Source organism: Dendrobates tinctorius, unplaced genomic scaffold (assembly GCF_039654945.1).
Source record: "Dendrobates tinctorius isolate UK_male_01 unplaced genomic scaffold, ASM3965494v1 ptg000064l, whole genome shotgun sequence".
NCBI lineage: Eukaryota > Metazoa > Chordata > Amphibia > Anura > Dendrobatidae > Dendrobates > Dendrobates tinctorius.
Window position 1 is genome coordinate 7,050,083 of NW_027361732.1, and position 23,559 is coordinate 7,073,641.

Sequence of the window (23,559 nt, forward strand, 5' to 3'; positions counted from 1 at the left end):
AGGAGGAGGGTCGAATGCCTACAGCCAACTGTTTCCTATACAGTGGGCTAGGCAGCACTGTCCCACCGCCGCTGTCCCCTGTGGACCCTGCATCCACCACATTAACCTAGTGCGCAGTGATGGACACGTAACGGCCCTGGCCATGCCTACTGGACCATGTATCTGTTGTGAGGTGCACCTTTCCACTCACTGATTGCTTGAGTGTATGGACAATGCGGTCTTTCACATGCACGTGGAGGGCTGGGATGGCTTTTCGTGAAAAGAAGTGCCGACTGGGTAGGTCATAGCGTGGTACTGCGTAGGCCATGAGCTCGCGGAAAGCTTTGCTTTCAACCAATCGGTAGGGCATCATCTCTAATGAGATTAGTTTGGCAATGTGGGCGTTCAAAGCCAGTGTACGCGGATGAGAGGATGAGTACTTTCTTGTCCTACTCAGAGTCTCTGGTAGGGTGAGCTGGACTTGAGAGCTGCATATGGTGGAACTAGCGGTGGACATGGCGGACTGAGAGAGGGTTGGTGATGGTGATGGCCTAGATTCAGTCTTTCATAGCAATAACATTGTGATTTCATGACTGCTTTGCCCTTGCGACGACACCTCAACATTTGCTGCTGGTGGTGTGTTAACCGGTGGGCTTACAGTGGGGTAAGCGATGTAGCGTTGCTGACTACCTTCATTCGGAGCAGGTGCACATGTGGTACGTGAGGTTTGGTAGTCCGTCCACGCTTGCAAATGCAACTGGTATTCAAATTTCGTTACAAACCAGACAGCTGCTGTCTACAATGTTGAAGATTGTTGGTTCGATTCCAGGGGAAACCAAATCTCAAGAAAAGAAGAGAACATTTAATTTTTGTAATTGGTCTCTTGGTAATGGTTAGTGTTATAGGAAGAAAAAAAATCTGACTTTTATCTTCCCCCTAGAATACAGGGACATTTAAATGCCCTCTTATGTGGGTTCAGAACCTGCAAAACAGCTTCAAGTATAAAAAATCCTCTCATTCCTCTCAATGCAGGCTGGGCCTAATAGCTTTAGCTGCTGCCTACAATGCTAGAGGCTGTGGGTTTGATATCCAGGGAGACCAGATCACAAGAAAAGAAGAAAATTACTTATATAATTAATGTGTGTGGAGAGCAGAGATGCTCACCACACCCCCTGGGTATGAAGCGCAATAGAGCAGAGAGAGTGGAAATCGGGACAAGTGCCTGGCCTAACGGGACTGCCCCTTCAAATCAGGATAGTCCTGCCGAATCCAGAATTGCTAAGACCTATGAATAAACTACTAATGTAATTAGATACAAACCAGACAGGCCCAAATGCATCTGCACTAATCCAGGGTGCAGCGGACCCAAGTAAAACGGCAGCTGCACAGGCTCATAAATACCGAATGAAACAGCCAGCCTACAATCAGGGATTGGCCGTGTGGTACACCAGTGCAGAAAAAATAATCCGCATGTGGCAGTGTTCACACAGGGAATGCAGGACTTCTGGCTAACAACCTCCTAGTAACACCATATAGGGGGGCTGGCCAGTGCCAACTAGAATGCATCCCGTGTGAACAGAGGCCACAAGTTTGCAGAACCATTTGGGCCCAACTGCACCCTGGAAAAAATATAAAAAGTGCACAAAAAACATATCAATAGTATTGGTTGATATTAAGGCCTGCATTCCCTGTGTGAACACTGCCACATGCAGATTATTTTTTCTGCTCTGGTGTACCACACGGCCAATCCCTGATTGTAGGCTGGCTGTTTCATTTGGTATTTATACACCTGTGCGGCTGCCATTTTACTTGAGTCCGCTGCACCCTGGATTAGTGCAGATGCATTTGGGCCTGTCTGGTTTGTAACTGAATTTTTTGGAGGATTTTTTTTTCCCCCTTTTTAAGGTTTTCAAACTGGTATTCAAATTTCTCAGATTTTTCCCTCAGATAAAAGTCTTTGCCACTTCTTACAGATAACTTTTGCCTGATCGTTAGGATTTTGTTCAAAAAAGTGCCACACTGCACTCTTCCTACTATGGAAGACATTTTGAGACCGTGCACTCTGTGCTAATTTGACCGTCTGGCCAAGGTGTCCTGCAACTCTTTTGTTTTTTGTAACACGTTTTAGGACTGCTACGGTCCTGCCAGATAACAGCTGTTGCTATGTCGTTGCCTGCTGCGGATCCTCCTCCTCCTCTTCTGAGCTATATTGGCAGCGGCACCCTCTTCCCCCAATGGATGCCAATCTGGGTCAACAACTGGGTCATCCATCACCTCCTCTTCAATTTCATGTGCACCTTCCTCTGTGTCACCATGTAAGGTGGTATAGTATGCGGGAAGGGGCACCTGAGTTTCATCAGGGTCTGATTCTGCCTCAGTACACTGCGAGGACAATGTAGTGCTCTGAGTGAATGTACCAGCAGAAAAATCTAGCAGTGGCTGTGCATCAGTGCACTCCATGTCAAATTCATCTTGGACTGGGGAATTCACGATTTGACTTGCTAACCCAGGCATGGTATGTGAAAAGAGCTCCATGGAGTAATCGGTAGTGTGGTCTGCCACATCCTTCACTTTTGGTAGGGGTGAAGGACACAAGGAAAGGTGTTATTCCTGACCAGGAGCCTCCACTGACAACTCAGTGCTTTTATTTTTTGAAACTTAAGAAGAGGAGGCGAGAGAGCTGGAGGCTGTGTCAGCAATGTAAGACAAAACTTGTTCCTGAAGCTCCGGCTTTGAAAGTGGTTTACCTACTCCCAGAAAAGAGAGCCTTCGAGGCCTTGTGGAGCCAGATGATGACGCAGGCTCAACACCTCCTGCCTTAGGTGCTATTATGCTTTTGCCACTACCAACAGATGCAACACCACCACTATCGGGACCAGCTGGCAACCCCCGCCCACTTCCATGGCGTCTTCCACCATACTTCCTCATTTTTGTGAAAATGTACCCAAAATACCCCCAGCTATATGGTACTGTAAAACAAGGTAGAAGATGTATCTACTATTGGTGAGAATTTGAATCTCACTATAGATTTGAGGACGCTGAACTATTGTCTCAGGCCCAGTAGAGATTACACCTCAAAGTAACAGGTAACAGGCTGAAATTGGATGGTGTATGACAAGGTGGAGGGTGTCTATAGGATTAGTGAGAATTTGAATCTCACTATAGATTTGAGGACGCAGAACTATTGTCTCAGGCCCAGGAGAGATTACACCTCAATGTAACAGGCTGAAATTGGATGGTGTATGACAAGGTGGAGGGTGTCTATAGGATTGGTGAGAATTTGAATCTCACTATAGATTTGAGGACGCAGAACTATTGCCTCAGGCCCAGGAGAGATTATATCTCAATGTAACAAGCTGAAATTGGATGGTGTATGACAAGGTGGAGGGTGTCTATAGGATTGATGAGAATTTGAATCTCACTATAGATTTGAGGACGCAGAACTATTGTCTCAGGCCCAGGAGAGATTACACCTCAATGTAACAGGCTGAAATTGGATGGTGTATAACAAGGTGGAGTGTGTCTATAGGATTGGTGAGAATTTGAATCTCACTATAGATTTGAGGACGCAGAACTATTGTCTCAGGCCCAGGAGAGATTACACCTCAATGTAACAGGCTGAAATTGGATGGTGTATGACAAGGTGGAGGGTGTTTATAGGATTGGTGAGAATTTGAATCTCACTAAAGATTTGAGGATGCAGAACTATTGTCTCAGGCCCAGGAGAGATTACACCTCAATGTAACAGGCTGAAATTGGATGGTGTATGACAAGGTGGAGGGTGTCTATAGGATTGGTGAGAATTTGAATCTCACTATAGATTTGAGGACGCAGAACTATTGTCTCAGGCCCAGGAGAGATTACACCTCAATGTAACAGGCTGAAATTGGATGGTGTATGACAAGGTGGAGTGTGTCTATAGGATTGGTGAGAATTTGGATCTCACTAGAGATTTGAGGCCGCTGAACTATTGTCTCAGGCCCAGGAGAGATTACACCTCAATGTAACAGGCTGAAATTGGATGGTGTATGACAAGGTGGAGGGTGTCTATAGGATTGGTGAGAATTTGGATCTCACTAGAGATTTGAGGACGCTGACAATGATGCTCTCAGTCCAAGTATGGCAGCAGGCAGCCTAATAAGCAGGACTGCTGCACACACAAAAGGGTGGAAAAATGAATGCTTGGTAACTGTGCAGAAAAGAGGAAGAAAAGCATTTTTGCTTTTAAAAAAGCAGTTTGCACAGCAGTGTGCAAACAGCAATGCAGCTATCAGGGAGCCTTATAAGGCAGCCTAATAACCAACAGAGCTGATGCACAAAAATAGAGCCTCCCCTGTCACTGCACACAAAGTGTTGTGTTGTAAGTGGAAATCGCTAACAGCAGAAGCAGTTTTTTGGTTCTTCTTCCCTGCCTAATGCTCTCCCTTATTCTGAATCAGCAGCAGCAACCTCTCCCTAATGCTAAGATCGGCAGAAGTAAGACGGCGGTCGGTGTGCGCGCCCTTTTATAGCCCCTGTGACGCCACACAAAGCCAGCCAATCACTTGCATGCCCTTCTTAAAGATGGTGGTGACCGATGCCTATGTCATCGCGTTGCCCACAGTGTGCGTCCTCCATCATTGGCTGAAAAAGGGCGCCGGAAGAATCTTTTGAAATGCGACTTTGGCGCTATGGTTGCCGAACTCGTGGCCGACCTCACGCTATGGTCGGGTTTCGTTTCATGAAACCCGACTTCAGCGAAAGTCGCCGACTTTTGAATATGACCGACCTGTTTCGCTCAACTCTATTCATGATTATTCTACTTTTTTATTATGTGTGCTACTTTTCACATGTAAAGCACCATGGAATGCTATAATAATAATAATAATAATAATAATAATAAATAATGATAATAATATAGACACGTCACAACAAATAATGTTTTATATATTTAGAGAGAGAGAGAGAGAGAAAGATATACACCTCATTGTAGCAGGGTCATCTTATTTTGCTTTAATTATTGTATTATTGAAACTGTTAAACTGGAAAGCGCTGCGGATTATGTTGGCGCTATACAAATAAAGATTATTATTATATAGAGAGAGATATATATATACATAATGTGAGGTAGCGCTGTCATTCAAGTAGGGGATACTTGCTCAGCAGCCACCAATCAGCATAAACCCATAGAAACAACATAAAGTTCATATAACAGCATAGCGTCCATGACAGAGTTCAGCTCTGTAATCCCTGTGGTCACACAGGTTAAACATACACAGGCTTACTAGCCTCAGTTATCCCACCCACGTCAGGGTCACTCATGGTTCCTTTAGCTTACTGCAGACGTCCATTCCCTCCAGGAAACTCCCAGGCACGTGCAGCCATTAACACAGCATTCACTTGCTGTCAGAAGGTAACCCCATCTCACTCAGACGGGACCTTCCACACTGGACCAACCAGGTCCCAGCATTCACCCCCTGTATTGCCAACTGTTTAGCAATAAGGTTCGGATACGGCTTTAAAGAAGGCTACTACTTGCATATAACACAATTTTATTATACAATGATCAATCCAAGTGGCAAAACACTAAATCAATGGAATGTATGACAATGATATCGAAATAGAAAATAGTATGATATTGCGTATACTTATATATTCAAATTACAAAGGTTTTGGTACATATACTCACATCAGAAAGAAGAGAAAAGAAAAGAATCTTCACTAGGGGCATTTACACCTGTCCGGAAATACTTCAACTGTGAGGAGCAGCCAGTGAAGACAGAATGCGCCCTAGGATCTACTACACTGTGCCTCTCACACAGGTCCACAAGCTCCTGCTTTCAGTGACTGCTTCAGCAGCTTTTATATGCTTTAAACAAAGGCTTACTCAATATAATATTGTGTAAATGTGAAAATACACAGGTTAGTTGTTTGATGTTCCAATCACATGACAGTGGCCACCTATCATGAATAAATAACATCAAACAAATCTTGTGTCTTCGGACTATTTACTCTTGCCCTGAAATTTACATATGATAACAAAGTTTCCAACAACTTTCTATGACTAGAGCCCTAGCACAAAATATATATATTTCAGACTACAGTTAAAGAGATCTCTAAGACTGAATATACTATAATGGGTTTCAGATCACCAACCATATTCATTAGGCTCCTCTATACATATTTCTATGACCTTATGTATAATAATTTGCAACTGTCCATATGCCTAGTCCACTTTTTAATTCCCATATGACACAAATATCAGGTAATACTTTGTCAATATACTTGCACCATTCACTACTCTTGAAATTCAAGTAAGTAACAGTGTACACAAAGGTTAATTCTTTCCAGTAATCCAGATTAAACATACTGTTTCAACTAGCATTGTCTTTCAGTATACTCAACACACAGGCTGCATTTCAATAGCCATTGCAGGTCTGACCTCATGAACTCTGGTACTGGATATGTGGCCTTCTAATGCTGACATTACAGGTTAATTTCAATATGGACTAATCAATATATTACAATATGTAGGCTATAAGATATCCATATTTTTATTAGCACTACAATCCACCCTTGGATATCTTATAGCCACACATTATCTATCCAACAACAACAAACCAATGCTTGCATAATACAAATTACTCCTGAAAAGTTAACCTAGAGCTAACACCTGACCCACTAGTTACATTAGTTGGAATATAACAAAAAGTGATATTTCCAAAGGAAAACCTCCCACCTCTAGGCAATCTTACATGTTCTGTAAATGATGGAGCGATCACTATTGCCCACCCTCATACTGTTACACTTTTTATCTGAACTGGAGCCACATATAATAGCCCTCTCCCCACCCCCAGTCTGATTTATCATATTTAATGTTTATCACAAGTCCACTGACAGCATGGATCAGCTGGCATAATTCTTGGAATCCTTCTGCTAATCATTTCTCCCATTAGAAATTCAGTACAGTTCACATCTTGGGTCACATCTTCTTGGTCTTTGTCCTTCAAGAATGGCTAGTGTTCATCTGTTCATCCACTGAGCTAAGTAAAGCCATAGATTCTGTTTGGTTTTCAGAAATTCACACTTTCCATAGCTGGCATCTGTCTGAAGATTGCTTGGCTCTTGAAAGCAGTCGCAAAGCAATAATACAACACTTACAGATCAGATTTTGATCTAAAGGGAAAACAAAAACATTATTATCTCAGATCATTGACTGCTACTTCAGAAATGACCTGAGCAGATTCAGGACACCGAATTGATTCCACCAAATTTTAGAAATCCACTGGCTGAGCTATTCTAGCTTCTCTCTGTAATATTGACGTGTCACCTTAGTCAATATTCATACATTTCTCCTGGATAAATCTGATCTATCACATTACCTCAATTCTTTGAAATATCAAACATCACCGTTCAAGGTGCAACTTACAAACGGATTTTACAAACCTATTATGTTCCTATAAAGATTAAAGACATACATAAAAATAAACCACAACTTTTAGCTAAATACAGTCCGATTCATCACAATGGGATGATTACTTATTTAATTGTTTGCAAACAATTATTTTAACCTTTACCTTTGAGCTCATTAGTCTACCCCCATGTCTTATATATATAGCTAAATATATTGAATTCGATTCCTCTGAAAAACTGGTTTGTCCAGTCTGAAAGAAAAAAAACACAGAAAGGTTAGAACACTGTCTTAAAAGGATAACACAGGAATGATTACTGGTGACCAAGGTAAAATAATCCAGCCCCATAGACAGAACACAGGAATAGTAGCACCGTCTTTTTGGGGTCTACAAAATGACAAGTTCTGCTCTTTCCCAGACTCACTCTTATCCACCGTTGGGATCTGCATTTCTTGCGACTTTTGTGCAGTTGTAGCAAAGTCGGCTTTTTTACAGGAATCTGTAAATTCAGTATCGTAGATGGCAAGTCCTTCCTTATTCGCAATGCCATCAATATTCTGGTGCAATGAATGGCTCCCTGGTTTGGGATTACAATAACGTTTAATGTGGCCCATCTTCCCACATTTAAAGCAATACCTAGGCCTGTAAACAGCAGACACATTCTCGGATACTTCATCCTGCTTTTTTGACTTAAGACACCACTCAGTTAATAGTTTTACAAATCTTTCATATGAACTGGTATTTCTTAGAGACACTCTTGTGGCATAATCTACATTACAATGATTTGCCATTGAAAATAGAAAACTAGGATCATTCTGAGACATATCTGGATGACTGCAAACATTTCTGTACAATGCCAAATAATTACTACAGAACAACATGGGATCATCAGATCGCCTGAATCTGAACATTGCCGGGGCCTTGCCACCCCTAGTATTTCTTCTACTTAAGGTAGATTGCAACTCAGATCTATCAGACACACTGCAATCTTCTACCTCATTCTGGTTTTGCTCCCCTGTAGCTGTCTCTACAACTTGGGTCTGGCAAATATGATAAGCTTTTAATGGGTTAAGAAGAGGATCCATTTCCACCTCCCCATTAAAATGATCATCCCCCTGTTCTTGGTTGGTGACAGTTTCGGAGTCAGTTGACTCATGTGCATCACTATCCCACAAATCTGGGTTCCTCATCTCTGCTCTGGCCATGGCCAAAGCTTCATTCCTGTTCACCTTCCCTCTCTTCTTTCTGCACTTACACTGATTTACAGCAGTCTGTCCTGCATCATGCTGAGTTCCAGCACATTTGTCCATTACCAACTTATTCTGACCCTGTGCAACCACCAATGTATTCTGGGCCTCACATAGCTGTATTTCCAATTCCTGCACTTTAGTTAACATTCTTTGCAGGATCCAGCCACACTTACCAAGAGTACATAATTCTTTCCCTTTTTCTACTTTTACTTTCTGCAAGCATTCTGCTACATCAACAGGCTCTGCATCTTGCCCATATTTGTCCCAATGTTCACTTGAACCAACACTGTGTGACCACATAGTCGCCAAAATATCATATGGGGTTTGGGTTTCCTCCCACCCTGGAGTCTCAACAGACTCACTTACAACCTCTTTTTGCTCCAATTCTGACAACTTTCTTTGCATATGGGTGTTTTGCTCATGCATATCTTGGTATACACTGAGTAAAATCCACATATGCCGTCCTAAAGACACTACATCACCTGCCTTAGCAGGGACACCCCTGAGTACTTCAACAAGATCAGTGGGTGCTGAACCTTTGAGCTTATTCTCCCAGAGTTCTGCTAATCCACAACAACGCATTTCTTGCGCTATAATATTGTATGGAGCTCTGGTCCAACCAGGGATCTCCACACAACCATCCTCTTTCTTTAACATTTTGTTTTTCTGACTTTGTGTCAACAACCCAAACATTTTGGCCTAGTGCCGACAAATTACTATAAAAAAAAAAACAACTTAGCCTTCTACGTAGCCTGACGACTACGCCAATTTATGTATTGCCAACTGTTTAGCAATAAGGTTCGGATACGGCTTTAAAGAAGGCTACTACTTGCATATAACACAATTTTATTATACAATGATCAATCCAAGTGGCAACACACTAAATCAATGGAATGTATGACAATGATATCGAAATAGAAAATAGTATGATATTGCGTATACTTATATATTCAAATTACAAAGGTTTTGGTACATATACTCACATCAGAAAGAAGAGAAAAGAAAAGAATCTTCACTAGGGGCATTTACACCTGTCCGGAAATACTTCAACTGTGAGGAGCAGCCAGTGAAGACAGAATGCGTCCTAGGATCTACTACACTGTGCCTCTCACACAGGTCCACAAGCTCCTGCCTTCAGTGACTGCTTCAGCAGCTTTTATATGCTTTAAACAAAGGCTTACTCAATATAATATTGTGTAAACGTGAAAATACACAGGTTAGTTGTTTGATGTTCCAATCACATGACAGTGGCCACCTATCATGAATAAATAACATCAAACAAATCTTGTGTCTTCGAACTATTTACTCTTGCCCTGAAATTTACATATGATAACAGTTTCCAACAACTTTCTATGACTAGAGCCCTAGCACAAAATATATATATTTTAGACTGCAGTTAAAGAGATCTCTTAGGCCGGTTTCACATTAGCGCTTTTTAAGCGCACGCACGGCCGGGGGTAGCTCCGCCCCCGAGCCGGCTCTCTGCCCGGCGTGCCCGCCCCTTGCTTGTAGCGCCGCCTACTAGCGGACAGCGGCGCCTGCGATCGGCGCACCCTATCTTTAGCATAGGGTGCGCAGATCGTGCGCAGGCCGTGCGCTAGTTGCGCTTTGACCTGCGCTGCGCACTTTTGACGGTGCGCCGTGCGCGCCAAAATCAAACTTTTCGGATTTTGGCGCGCACGGCGCACCGTCAAAAGTGCGCAGCGCAGGTCAAAGCGCAACTAGCGCACGGCCTGCGCACGATCTGCGCACCCTATGCTAAAGATAGGGTGCGCCGATCGCAGGCGCCGCTGTCCGCTAGTAGGCGGCGCTACAAGCAAGGGGCGGGCACGCCGGGCAGAGAGCCGGCTCGGGGGCGGAGCTACCCCCGGCCGTGCGTGCGCTTAAAAAGCGCTAATGTGAAACCGGCCTAAGACAGAATATACTATAATGGGTTTCAGATCACCAACCATATTCATTAGGCTCCTCTATACATATTTCTATGACCTTATGTATAATAATTTGCAACTGTCCATATGCCTAGTCCACTTTTTAATTCCCATATGACACAAATATCAGGTAATACTTTGTCAATATACTTGCACCATTCACTACTCTTGAAATTCAAGTAAGTCAACAGTGTACACAAAGGTTAATTCTTTCCAGTAATCCAGATTAAACATACTGTTTCAACTAGCATTGTCTTTCAGTATACTCAACACACAGGCTGCATTTCAATAGCCATTGCAGGTCTGACCTCATGAACTCTGGTACTGGATATGTGGCCTTCTAATGCTGACATTACAGGTTAATTTCAATATGGACTAATCAATATATTACAATATGTAGGCTATAAGATATCCATATTTTTATTAGCACCACACCCCCATGTGACCTACCCTGGCCACATTATATGGTCCATAGCCACGCCCACCGGGTCACATGACTCTGACCTCATCACAGGTCCTTCCAGCCTTTACACACTCTTTACAATAGTGCTTTAAACACACCCCCTGGGTGGGTTTGTAGGTAACCAGGCTTGCCCATCTTTCTAGTTACCTGGAGACTTCTCCCTTACACATTGAAACAACACCTCAGCAGTATCACTGCTGATCAACACATAAGTCTCCATCCCAAAGCCTCCCACTTTGAGATACACAACGGCCATTCAGTAATATGCCATTCATCCTTTCTCATGGAACATCCACACAGCGCCCCCTAACCAGGTAACCTTGATTACAACTCGGTGACGCATCCTAATAGTGGATGTAGGAGATGACTGCGCTGTTACTGAAAATAATCTCTATATAAAGACCAACGTGGATATTACCGCCATGTGGTCACTGGAAAATACCAGTCCTACAAAACATATAAGTGATTAGTGCACAGTTGTAGTTGGTGACTTACTGCTGATGATCTTTCTAATGGAATTGTTCACTTTTCACGTCTTTTCCATCTGGGGCAGACCGACAATGACAACTTCTCCAGACAGGACTCGTCTGCAGAGATTACAAGAAAGACACATTTCACTTCTCATATTCCAGCCCCATCACCATCTATCCCCAACCTGCACAAACCCCTCATCCTGCTGATACCCCAATGCTGAGCCGCTGCTGCCATATGTGTCCCTATTACTGCACCTACTTTGTGGTTCTGTGTGCCCTTTAAATTCTAAAGCAACCTTCTAGAATATAGTAATGCCGGGTGCAAGGTCCCTTGAAAACAGTGCTCACATTTTGTCCCCTAGAATGTAATAATGCCCTGTGTGCCCATTTGACAGTCACAGTAACCTGAGTTCCCCTATAACAATAAGTGCTCACTTTACATTTAATAATGTCTCCAGTGTCCCCCTTGTACACCTCCCCTATACACAGTATAATGCTCTCTTATACACAGTATAATGCCCCCTCACTGTATAGTACCACCCACACAGTATACTGACCCCTTAGTATCCCCCAAACTGTTTGATGGCTCCAACATTGTATGATGGATCCCTCACTGTAATCTCCACTGTATGATGGCCCCTTAGATAGCCTCCATATAGTATAATACACCAGAGATAGACCTCAATACAGTATAATGCAACCCCCATAGGCAGATTCTATATAGTATAATGCAGCCCACACATAGGTGGACACTACAGTATAATACAGCCCCCCATAAGCAGACTGTAATGTAAGGCAGCCCTCCATAGGCAGACTGTAATATAAGGCAGCCTCCCATAGGCAGACTCTAATATAATGCACCCCCAGGCAGACTCTATTAAGGCCTGGGATAGGGACACATGAATGCTGTGCTAAGGTTCTGGAATGTGCAAGGAAAGGTGCAAGGTGGGAAGCATTTGACCCAGTGTCATGGCCAAGGGACTGGGAAGCACGTTGCATAGGGGAAGAGGCAGTGGTGTCACCCGCTGGCAGTGCTGGCACTAATCGTGGACCGATGCATTTGGCTCACCGAGTCAGTGCTTAGATGACATGTGACTGATCATGCTGGGGTGGTTAGACTTTTAGTAGTCAGGCCCCTGCTGATCTTGGTATTGTATAGGTTGCAAATTACCATTTTTTGTTATAGGACTCTCTTTAAAAAATTCCAAGACTGGGGAACACCTAACTCTTTGATGGAGAAATTCAGGAATGTCTTTGCTCCTCGGAACAGTTGCCTGCCTTCTCCCTCTGATCACCCCACTGCCTCTTCCTGCCTTTTTCAATGCTGCTGATCCCATCCCCTCAGTGCTGCTGTTCCTGCCCTGTATGCCAGATTCCCAGTTTGGGTCAGTGACTTCGTTATCCACCACCTTGTCTTCCACCGCAGCACCCTGGACCTCCTGACTTTGTGACTTACCAACAAATTGACTTATTTGCAATTGTGTTTCATCATTCTATTCCTACATAGACAAAATTTGCCTTTCCCCAACATCATTTTCTTGTGGCCATGGCTGCTCTAAGTTTTGTGCATCAGTAAACAGTATGAAAAACTGGGTGGTGCTACCAAGCATGCTGGAATCAATGTCTGCTATCCAACCGACCACCTGTTTGCACTGCTCTGGCATCAAAAGCGGTGCACCGTGTTTCCCTGCAAGGTGAGACAGGAACCCATGTGTCGTAGATGGGTGTGCTTCTAGTGCTCCAGGAACAGACACTGTCGCACCTTCCCCACATCCTCGGCATCTGCGTGCCCCATCATCAGAACTTCCACATCCCTGTCCCTGTCTAATTTCAAGATCTCTTGCAACCAAGTATATTTTTAACTAGCTGAAGAGCCCGACATTGCCTGGGCATAGTAACCAACTGTGGTTAGTAGAGTTGAGCGACTTTTGTTTTTTTAGGGTGGAGTTTCGTTTCGCGAAACCCGACTTTTCCAAAAGTCGGGTCGAGCAAGATCGGCCGATTATAGGGAAAAGTATAGGAGTAACCCCGGCACACTAATAACATGAAAGTAAAGTCTTCTCAACGACAGTCTTTAATTGTTGTGATTTTATTGATTGTGAAAAAAAAGGGGTGGTGTTACAATCCAAAAAAGGGTGGTGTTACAATCCAACGTTTCAGCTCTACATCTCGAGCTTTCATCAGGGATATGACTAGATCCTTGGTTTTGAGGTGTGTGTATAAGTGGTATAGGTTTGCCTTTGTAATCCAGCTGCTGGAACGGTACCTATAGTAACCACGATGTGTAGGGTCAGCACGTGACTCCCGTCCTTGTGTCCTAAATCTAGTCAGGTGTGGAGGAGGTGTGACTTCCGGCCTCCATCTGCAGCTTCCTCTTTGTCACCGTGTAAGATGGAACTGTATATGGGAAGGGTAACCTGAGTTTCATCAGGGTCAGATTCAGGCCGTGTAGCGTGCAAGGGGAATGTAGTGGTCTGGGTCAATGTACCAGCAGATTCATTGAGCAGTGGCTGGGCATCAGTGCACTTGTGTCGCCCCCAGGAGTACGGTCGCCACAGTGGCATTACCTTCCTCCTAGGGAGTGTGATGTCATGCTTGGGAGCAACGAAGGATCTCTCTAGCAGGTTAACTGATTGGGCGGCGTTATTCCCACGAGTCATGACCCTCCAAACAGCGTTCATGAAGGCAAAGTGTTTGTTTTACGTGGGCAGTATGGTTGCAAAGCTGAACCTTAAAGGAATGTCCAGAAGGGCACCACCAGGAGTGGAGCCTACGGTTAAATTCGACTCCACCTGGGAAACCTCAACCATGCCAGCTACAGAACAGATGCACACATTGCAAGCTTAATTCCATTAACGAACGAGACTCCGTCATGCCCCGCGGTCCGAGTCCGGCTTACTAGAGGGACACGTGAGGCTCTGGCACATGAGATTGGCCAATAACTGGTGTGTCATGCCCTTACATGTCCGTGGCTGCATGTGCGCTACACTGAAAAGGCCAGCGTTTGTCGCTTACAGGTGCAGATAACCCGCTGAACAACGTTAGTGATGGGGATCACTGATTACAATTATTACCCGCGAACAATGATTTCCCAGTAAGTGCAGGTCAACCGCAGTTCCGGAATTAGGCCTAACCGTCATTCCTGAAAAAATGAAAAACTTACGTGTGCAAACCACAGGTGCTGTAGCTTGCTTAACAGCTCGCCAGCCGTTCTCACGCCCAGTATGGATTACACGTGATTGCACAAAGGTGAGAAAGGCTACCGTATCCCCGGATAACATGTATGGATAGCGTACACATTCAAAATATATGTCAATACATCAGGAGGCAGGCTCAGACGGTGTTAGGCCCAGTATGGCTTGCACGTGATTGCACAAAGGTGAGAAAGGGTACCGTATCCCCGGAAAACATGTATGGATAGCGTACACATTCAAAATATATGTCTATACATCAGGAGGCAGGCTCAGACAGTGTTAGGCCCAGTATGGATTGCACGTGATTGCACAAAGGTGAGAAAGGGTACCGTATCCCCGGATAATATGTATGGATAGCGTACACATTCAAAATATATGTCTATACATCAGGAGGTAGGCTCAGACGGTGTTAGGCCCAGTATGGATTGCACGTGATTGCACAAAGGTGAGAAAGGGTACCGTATCCCCGGATAACATGTATGGATAGTGTACACATTCAAAATATATGTCAATACATCATGAGGCAGGCTCAGACGGTGTCAGGCACAGTATGGATTTGACGGCCAAGACTACACAGCGGAGGAGCAGGGAGAGGTAAAGATTGCAAATGCTGGGGCCCTGCCCATGCAAGGGGGGCCCACTCATGGGCGTCGGTACTGGCACTGGGCCCCTCATAGTACGGCGGTGTGTCTGACGGCGGGTATGCACCACCACCGTCAGAGACACTTGATTGCACTATGAGGGACCCTGTGCCAGTGCCCGCGCCCAAGAGTCGGCCTACCCACCTGTCCAGGGCAACGGCACTCGCACGGTGTCGTGCGCTAGGTGGTGACCCCGGCCATGGGGGGGGAGGCAGCTCAGTTAGGGAGTTTTAGAAAGTGGCATATGTTGATGTTGGACATTCAACTGATGCAAAAGGCGAAATAGGTAAGGAAGAGGTGGACCAGAGCAAGCCATTTTTCTGTCACCCTATGTGTCATCAGGGGAAGGTGGGACAAAATCCTTGGAAACCCATGCATGGTTCATTTTAATGAAGGTTAGATCATCCACATTTTGGGTTGACAGACGGGTCCTTTTTTCTGTCAGGATTGATCCAGCTGCACTGAAGACTCTTTCTGATAGCACACTTGCAGCTGGGCAAGCGAGCTCCTGTAAGGCATATTGTGCCAATTCAGGCCAGGTGTCCAGTTTAGCAGCCCAATAGTCAAAGGGGAATGACCTGTGTGGGAGAACATCGATATGGGAGGAAAAGTAGTTTGTAACCATAGTTGACAACTGCTGTCTCCTGTCACTTTCCATCGATGCAGTATTACCAGTTGTGTGAGCGGTACTTGAAAAATCAGTCCACAACATTGTCATGAAACCCCTGTCTCCAATGCCACTTCTGCTGTGTGCACCATGAACACCTCTGCCAAGCTGCCCCCGGCCCGTACGGCTCGTGTGAGAACCATCACCGCTGCTGTGTGCTGGGATTGCCTGAAGCAACCGATTTACCAGAGTTGCTTGTTTATTAGCCAATATTAGGTAAAGGTTCTCGTGTGGCATGATGTTTTGTAATTTGCCTTTATAGCGTGGATCCAGGATGCTGGCCAACCAGTAGTCGTCATCATTCATCATTTTGGCAATGCGGGGGTCCCTTTTTAGGATCTGCAAGGCATAATCTGACATATGGGCCAATGTTTCCGGTGTCAATGATGCACTGCGAGTGCTGGTTGGAGGAGCACTTTCTGGCAAATCCACATGCCTCCAGTCACGCACAAACCCTGTACCAGACCTTGCCACGCCAACATTTTCACTTGCCCCACGAGATGCATCCTCCTCCTCTAAGTAATCATCCCCATCATCATCCTCCTCCTCCTCCTCTTCTTCCTCCACCTCATCCAGGAGAGGTCCCTGAGCAGACAATGGCTGAATGTCATCAAGGATTCCCTCCTCCTCTTCCTCCTCATCAACATTGGCTGCAGACGCCTGCTCCTTAAGGTGCGTCAAAGTTTGCATGAGCAGACGCATAAGTGGGATGCTCATGCTTAGGATGGTGTCGTCACCAGCCGTATGCATTCCTCAAAACACTGAAGGACTTTACAGAGGTCTTTCAGCTTCGACCACTGCACACCTGTCAACTCCATGTCTGCTCTCAAAGTGCCTGGCCGTGTATCCTCCCACAAATGCATTATGGCCTGCCTCTGCTCGCACAGCCGCTCCACCATGTGCAGGGTGGAGTTCCACCTTGTTGCAATGTCGATAATGAGGCGGTGGTTGGGAAGGTGGAGCAATCGCTGCAGCTTCTGCATACGAACGGAGTGTACAGGCGACCGGCGGATGTGCGCGCACAGTCTTCGCACCTTCTGGAGCAGGGCTGTTAACTCCGGATAATTTTTGAGGAAGCACTGCACCACCAGGTTCAAGGTGTGAGCCAAGCAAGGTATGTGGCTGAGTTTTAAAAGGGCTATGGCTGCCACAAAATTACGGCCGTTATCACTAACTACCTTGCCTGCCTCAAGATGTACACTGCCCAGCCATGACTCAGTTTGTCGCTTCAAGTACTCGGCCAGCACCTCGGCGGTGTGTCTGTCGCCCAAACACATCATCTGCAACACAACCTGCTGACGCTTTCCACTAGCTGCTCGATAGGGGGACACCTCGTGTGCAACAGTGGCAGCTACAGATGGAGTTCTCATACGACTGCGCTCTGTGGACGAGCTTTCGCTTCTGGAGGAGGAGGAGGAGGAGGGTCGAACGCCTACAGCCAACTGTTTCCTAGACCGTGGGCTAGGCAGCACTGTCCCACCACCGCTGTCCCCTGTGGACCCTGCATCCACCACATTAACCCAGTGCGCAGAGATGGACACGTAACGGCCCTGGCCATGCCGACTGGACCATGCATCAGTTGTGAGGTGCACCTTTCCACTCACAGACTGCTTGAGTGCATGGACAATGCGGTCTTTTACATGATGGTGGAGGGCTGGGATGGCTTTGCGAGAGAAGAAGTGGCGACTGGGTAGGTCATAGCGTGGTACTGCATTGGCCATGAGTTCGCGGAAAGCTGCGCTTTCCACCAACCGAAAGGGCATCATCTCAAACGAGATTAGTTTGGCAATGTGGACTTTCAAACCCAGTGTACGCGGATGAGAGACTGAGTACTTTCTTGACCTACTCATAGTGTCTGGGAGGGTGAGCTGGACTTGAGAGCTGCATATGGTGGAAGTAGCGATGGACAGGGCGGACTGAGAGAGGGTTGATGATGGTGATGGAGTTGGTGTTCTTTCTGATGGCCTAGATTCAGTATTTCGTTGATATAACAGTGGGATTCCCTGACTGCTGTGGCCTTGCAACGACACCTCAACATTTGCTGCTGTGCTAACCGGTGGGCTTACAGTGGGGGAAACAGTGTAGCGTTGCTGACTACCTTCTTTGTGATCAGTTGCACATGTGGCACTTGAGGTTTGGTGTTGTGTCCACGCTTGCAAGTGCATGGTGGTTAAATGTCTAAGCATGCAACTGGTATTCAAATTTTTCAGATTTTTCCCTCGGCTAAAGGTCTTTGCACACTTCTTACAGATAACCTTGGCCTGATCATGAGGATTTTGTTCAAAAAAGTGCCACACTGCACTCTTCCTACTTTGGCAGACATTTTGCGGCCTAGCACGCTGTGATCTTTTGACCCTCTGGACAAGCTGTCCAGCAACTCTTTTGATTTTTGGAACCTGTCTTTGCAGTTCTCCGGGCCTGCCAGATAACAGCTGTTGCGATGTCGATGTCTGCTGTGGATGCTCCTCATCTGAGCTATTGGAAGCAGCACCCTCTTCCCCCAATGGATCCCAATCTGGGACAACAACTGGGTCATCGATCCCCTCCTCTTCAATGTCATGTGCACCTTCCTCTGTGTCACCGTGTATGGTGGTATAGTGTGCGGGAAGGGGCACCTGAGTGTCATCAGGGTCAGAATCTGGCTCTGTACACTGCGAGGACAATGTAGTGCTCTGAGTGAATGTACCAGCAGAATCATCTATCAGCGGCTGTGCATCAGTGCACTCCATGTCAGATTCATCTTGGCCTGGGTAATTCACCATTTCACTTGATAATCCAGGCATGGTATGTGAAAACAGCTCCATGGAGTAATCAGTAGTATGGCCTACGTCATCCTTCAATCTTGGTTGGGGTGAAGGACACAAGGAAAGGTGTGGTTCATGAACATGAGCCTCCAATGACGACTCAGTGCTTTTACTTTTTACAACTTCAGAAGAGGAGGTGATAGAGCTGGAGGCTGAGTCAGCAATGTAAGACAAAACTTTTTACTGATGCTCTGGCTTTAAAAGCGGTTTGCCAAGTCCTAGAAAACTAAGCCTTCGAAGCCTTATGGAGCCAGACGTTGATGCAGGATCAACACCTCCTGCATTCGGTCCTATTTTGCTCTTGCCACTACCATCAGATCCACCAACAACACCATCATTACCAGCTGCCAACCCCCGCCCAATTCCGCGGCCTCTTCCACCAGCCTTCCTCATTTTTTGTAGAAATGTAGACAAAATCCAACAAACTATATAGTAATGTAAAACAAGGTACAAGGTGTCTATAGGACAGGGGAGATTTTGAATTTCTGCACACACTTGTGGACACTGGACACTAATGGATTGTGTGAGGCCCACTGAATATCAGAGCGCTATGTCACAGGCTCGATGGCACAGGTGTGAAAAAAGTGACTACAGGATAAGGGAGATTTTGAATTTCTGCACACACTTGTGGACACTGGACACTTTTGGATTGTGTTAGGCCCGCTGAATATCAGAGCGCTATGTCACAGGCTCGATGGCACAGGTGTGAAAAAAGTGACTACAGGATCACATTGATTTTGAATTTCTGCACACACTAGTGGACACTGGACACTTTTGGATTGTGTGAAGCCCACTGAATATCAGAGCGCTATGTCACAGGCTCGATGGCACAGGTGTGAAAAAAGTAACTACAGGATCACAGAGATTTTGAATTTCTGCACACACTAGTGGACACTGGACACTTTTGGATTGTGTGAGGCCCACTGAATATCAGAGCGCTATGTCACAGGCTCGATGGCACAGGTGTGAAAAAAGTGACTACAGGATAAGGGAGATTTTGAATTTCTGCACACACTAGTGGACACTGGACACTTTTGGATTGTGTGAGGCCCACTGAATATCAGAGCGCTATGTCACAGGCAGAAATTGGCTAGTGTATCACAAACTACAAGGTGTATGTAGAATTGGGCAGAATAGGAATCTCCCTAGAGTGTAGGTCTGTAAGAACGGAACAAGTCCTCCACTTATCCTTCCACAGTGACACACAGATAGCTTCACTGTGGCCGTGATAACAGCCGTTACACGGTACTGAGAGGAGCGTGCACGTACACGGCTGTCCGGTGTACGTAAAATTGTCAAGCTCCGTGTTTTTTAAGTATACGGACTGACACACGCTGTCTCTCTATAGTTTTGAATGTGATCAAACAGCAAATATATTTAACTGTTTGAAAGCTAGACAAAACTAGTAGGTGCAGGTCTGTAAGAACGGAACATGTCCTCGACTTATTCTCACAGAGTGACACACAGATAGCTTCACTGTGGCCGTGATAACAGCCGTTACACAGTACTGAGAGGAGCGTGCACGTACACGGCTGTCCGGTGTACGTAAAATTGTCAAGCTCCGTGTTTTTTAAGTATACGGACTGACACACGCTGTCTCTCTATAGTTTTGAATGTGATCAAACAGCAAATATATTTAACTGTTTGAAAGCTAGACAAAACTAGTAGGTGCAGGTCTGTAAGAACGGAACATGTCCTCGACTTATTCTCACAGAGTGACACACAGATAGCTTCACTGTGGCTGGGATAACAGCCATTACACGGTACTGTATGAGGAGCGTACACCGCTGTATGGTGTGAAAAAATGCACGCTCAGTACCTCAGCAGGACAAAAAAAAAATTGGGATTGCTTTTAAAAAAGCAGTTTGCAGAGCAGTGGGTAAACAGCAATGCAGCTGTCAGGAAGCCTTAGAAGACAGCCTAACAACCAACACCGCTGATCCACCACAATATAGCCTCCCCTTGCACTGCACACACAGTGACTGGTGTGTTGTACAGGCAAAATCGCTAGCAGCAGAAGCAGTTTTTTTTTCTTCTTCCCTGCCTAATGCTCTTCCTACAGAATCAGCAGTAGCAACCTCTCCCTATGCTAAGATCGGCAGAAGTAAGATGGCGGTCGGCGTGCACGCCCTTTTATAACCCCTGTGACGCCCACCAAAGCAAGCCAATCACTTGCATGCCCTTCTGAAAGATGGTGGTGACCCCTGCCTATGTCATCACGTTGCCCACAGTGTCCGTGGATCCTGATTGGCTGAAAAAGAGCGCAAAGCAAACTTTTGAAACGCGACTTTGGCGCGTAAGTCGCCGACCTCGTGGCCGACCTCATCCTAGGGTCGGGTTTTGTTTCATGAAACCCGACTTTGCCAAAAGTCGGCGACTTTTGAAATTTTTCGACCCATTTCGCTCAACTCTAGTGGTTAGTTATAACAAATTATAATGATTATATTGCACATAAAAACCGTGCATCTAATCCTATCCTGAGTGATACTGACTGCTGAGCCATGTATCTAATCCTATTCTGTGTGATACTGTCTGCTGAGCCATGTATCTAATACTATTCTGTGTGATACTGTGTGCTGAGCTGCGTATATAATCCTATCCTGTGTGATACTGACTGCTGAGCTGTGTATCTAATCCTATCCTGTGTGATACTGCCTGCTGAGCCATGTGTCTAATCCTCTCCTGTGTGATACCGACCACTGAGCTGTGTATCTAATCCTATCCTGTGTGATACTGACTGCTGAGCCGTGTATCTAATCCTATCCTGTGTGATACTGGGCTCCCCCTGCAGTCTGTGTCAGAGGGTGGTCTGTGTTGGCACGGTAATTGTGTTATTTCCAGCTTTACAGAAGGATGATAACACCATAGAAATGATAATAATAATAGGCCTCAGTTACCACAACTGTCTGCAAAGGAAACTGTTGCTGATAGCAACCAATCACAGCTCATTTTTCATCTTTTAAACAGCTCTGGGACAGGGTGGCGAGTTTTGAGTAGCGACTTTTGTGTTTTGACTTTTATGTGGCGAGGTTGGTGTATCTGTGGTGAAATGTGTGCTGAGTGTGGTATATGTGTTGAAGCACGTGGCAGTGTGTGGCGCATTTTGCGTGTGTGTTCGTACCCCCGTGTGTGGTGAGTATCCCATGTCAGGGCCCCACCTTAGCAACTGTATATACTGTTTGGTGCCATCGCTCTCATTCTTTAAGTCCCACTTGTTCACATCTGGCAGCTGTCAATTTGCCTCCAACACTTTTCCTTTCACTTTTTCCCCATTATGTAGATAGGGGCAAAATTGTTTGGTGAATTGGAACGCGCGGGGTTAAAATTTCACCTCACAACATAGCCTATGACGCTCTCGGGGTGCAGACGTGTGACTTTGCAAAATTTTGTGGCTGTAGCTACGACGGTGCAGACGCCAATACATACATACTAGAGATGAGCGACTTGGCCTTTTTTCGGGTCGAGTCGGGTTTCTTGAAACCCGACTTTCAAAAAAGTCGGGTTGGCCGACTATAGGGAAAAGTCGGGGTCCAACTGAAACATAAAACCCATTGCAAGTTAAAGGGGAAGCAAAGTCGGCAGGGAGTGGAGGACAGTAAACACACCTACAGTGCCCATGTAACACACACACACGCTGACTCTGTATAGATGTGACCATAATGCGAAAGGCAGATATACAATACTGATTGAGAATCGGACAGCTCTATATGGTGTCTGTATGGAAAATTGTAAATCTCTGTCTATTTTTATACGGAGTGACACACGCTGTCTCTGTATAGATTTGACCATAATCAAACAGCAGATATACCATACTGTTTGAAAAGTGGACAGCTCTATACGGTGTAGGTCTGAAAAATGGAAAATCTCCTTGGTTTGTTTTTCCAGAGTCACACACAGATAGCTTCACTGTTTGAAAAGCGGACAGCTCTATATGGTGTAGGTCTGGAAAAATGGAAAATCTCCTCTGTTTGTTTTTCCAGAGTCACACACAGATAGCTTCACTGTTTGAAAAGCGGACAACTCTATACGTTGTATGGAGAAATGGAAATGCATATGTATTTACGGAGTGTCACACACACACACGCTGACTCTGTATAGATGTGACTGTAATGCGAACACCAGAAATACAATACTGTTTGCGAATCAGACAGCTCAATACGTGTATGGAGAAATGGAAATGTCCGTATATGTATTTACTGAGTGTCACACACACTCACGCTGACTCTGTATAGATGTGACCATAATGCTAACGGCAGATATACAATACTGTTTGCGAATTGGACAGCTCTATACGGTGTCTGTAAGGAAAATTGTAAATCTCCATCTATTTTTATACGGAGTGACACACACTGTCTCTGTATAGATTTGACCATAATCAAACAGCAGATATACGATACTGTTTGAAAAGCAGACAGCTCTATACGGTGTAGGTCTGGAAAAATGGAAAATCTCCTCTGTTTTTCCAGAGACACACACAGATAGCTTCACTGTTTGAAAAGCAGACAGCTCTATATGGTGTAGGTCTGGACAAATGGAAAATCTCCTCGTTTTTTTTTTTAGAGTCACACACAGATAGCTTCACTGTTTGAAAAGCAGACAGCTCTATACGGTGTAGGTCTGGAAAAATGGAAAATCTCCTCAGTTTGTTTTTCCAGAGTCACACCCAGATAGCTTCACTGTTTGAAAAGCAGACAGCTCTATACGGTGTTGGTCTGGAAAAATGGAAAATCTCCACAGTTTGTTTTTCCAGAGTCACACATAGATACAGC

The 23,559-nt window shown here is 45.3% G+C and overlaps 1 long non-coding RNA gene across 1 annotated transcript; it reads right to left on the reverse strand.

Annotated features, from left to right (window-relative positions):
- Positions 1–5,493: 5,493 nt before the first annotated feature.
- On the reverse strand, positions 5,494–9,900 carry LOC141094455 (uncharacterized). The gene is made up of 3 exons (XR_012233080.1): positions 9,604–9,900; positions 7,536–7,622; positions 5,494–7,134 (listed from the first exon to the last, which is right to left on the reverse strand). It is a non-coding gene; the product is annotated as an uncharacterized lncRNA (long non-coding RNA).
- Between the last annotated feature and the right edge of the window lie 13,659 nt (positions 9,901–23,559).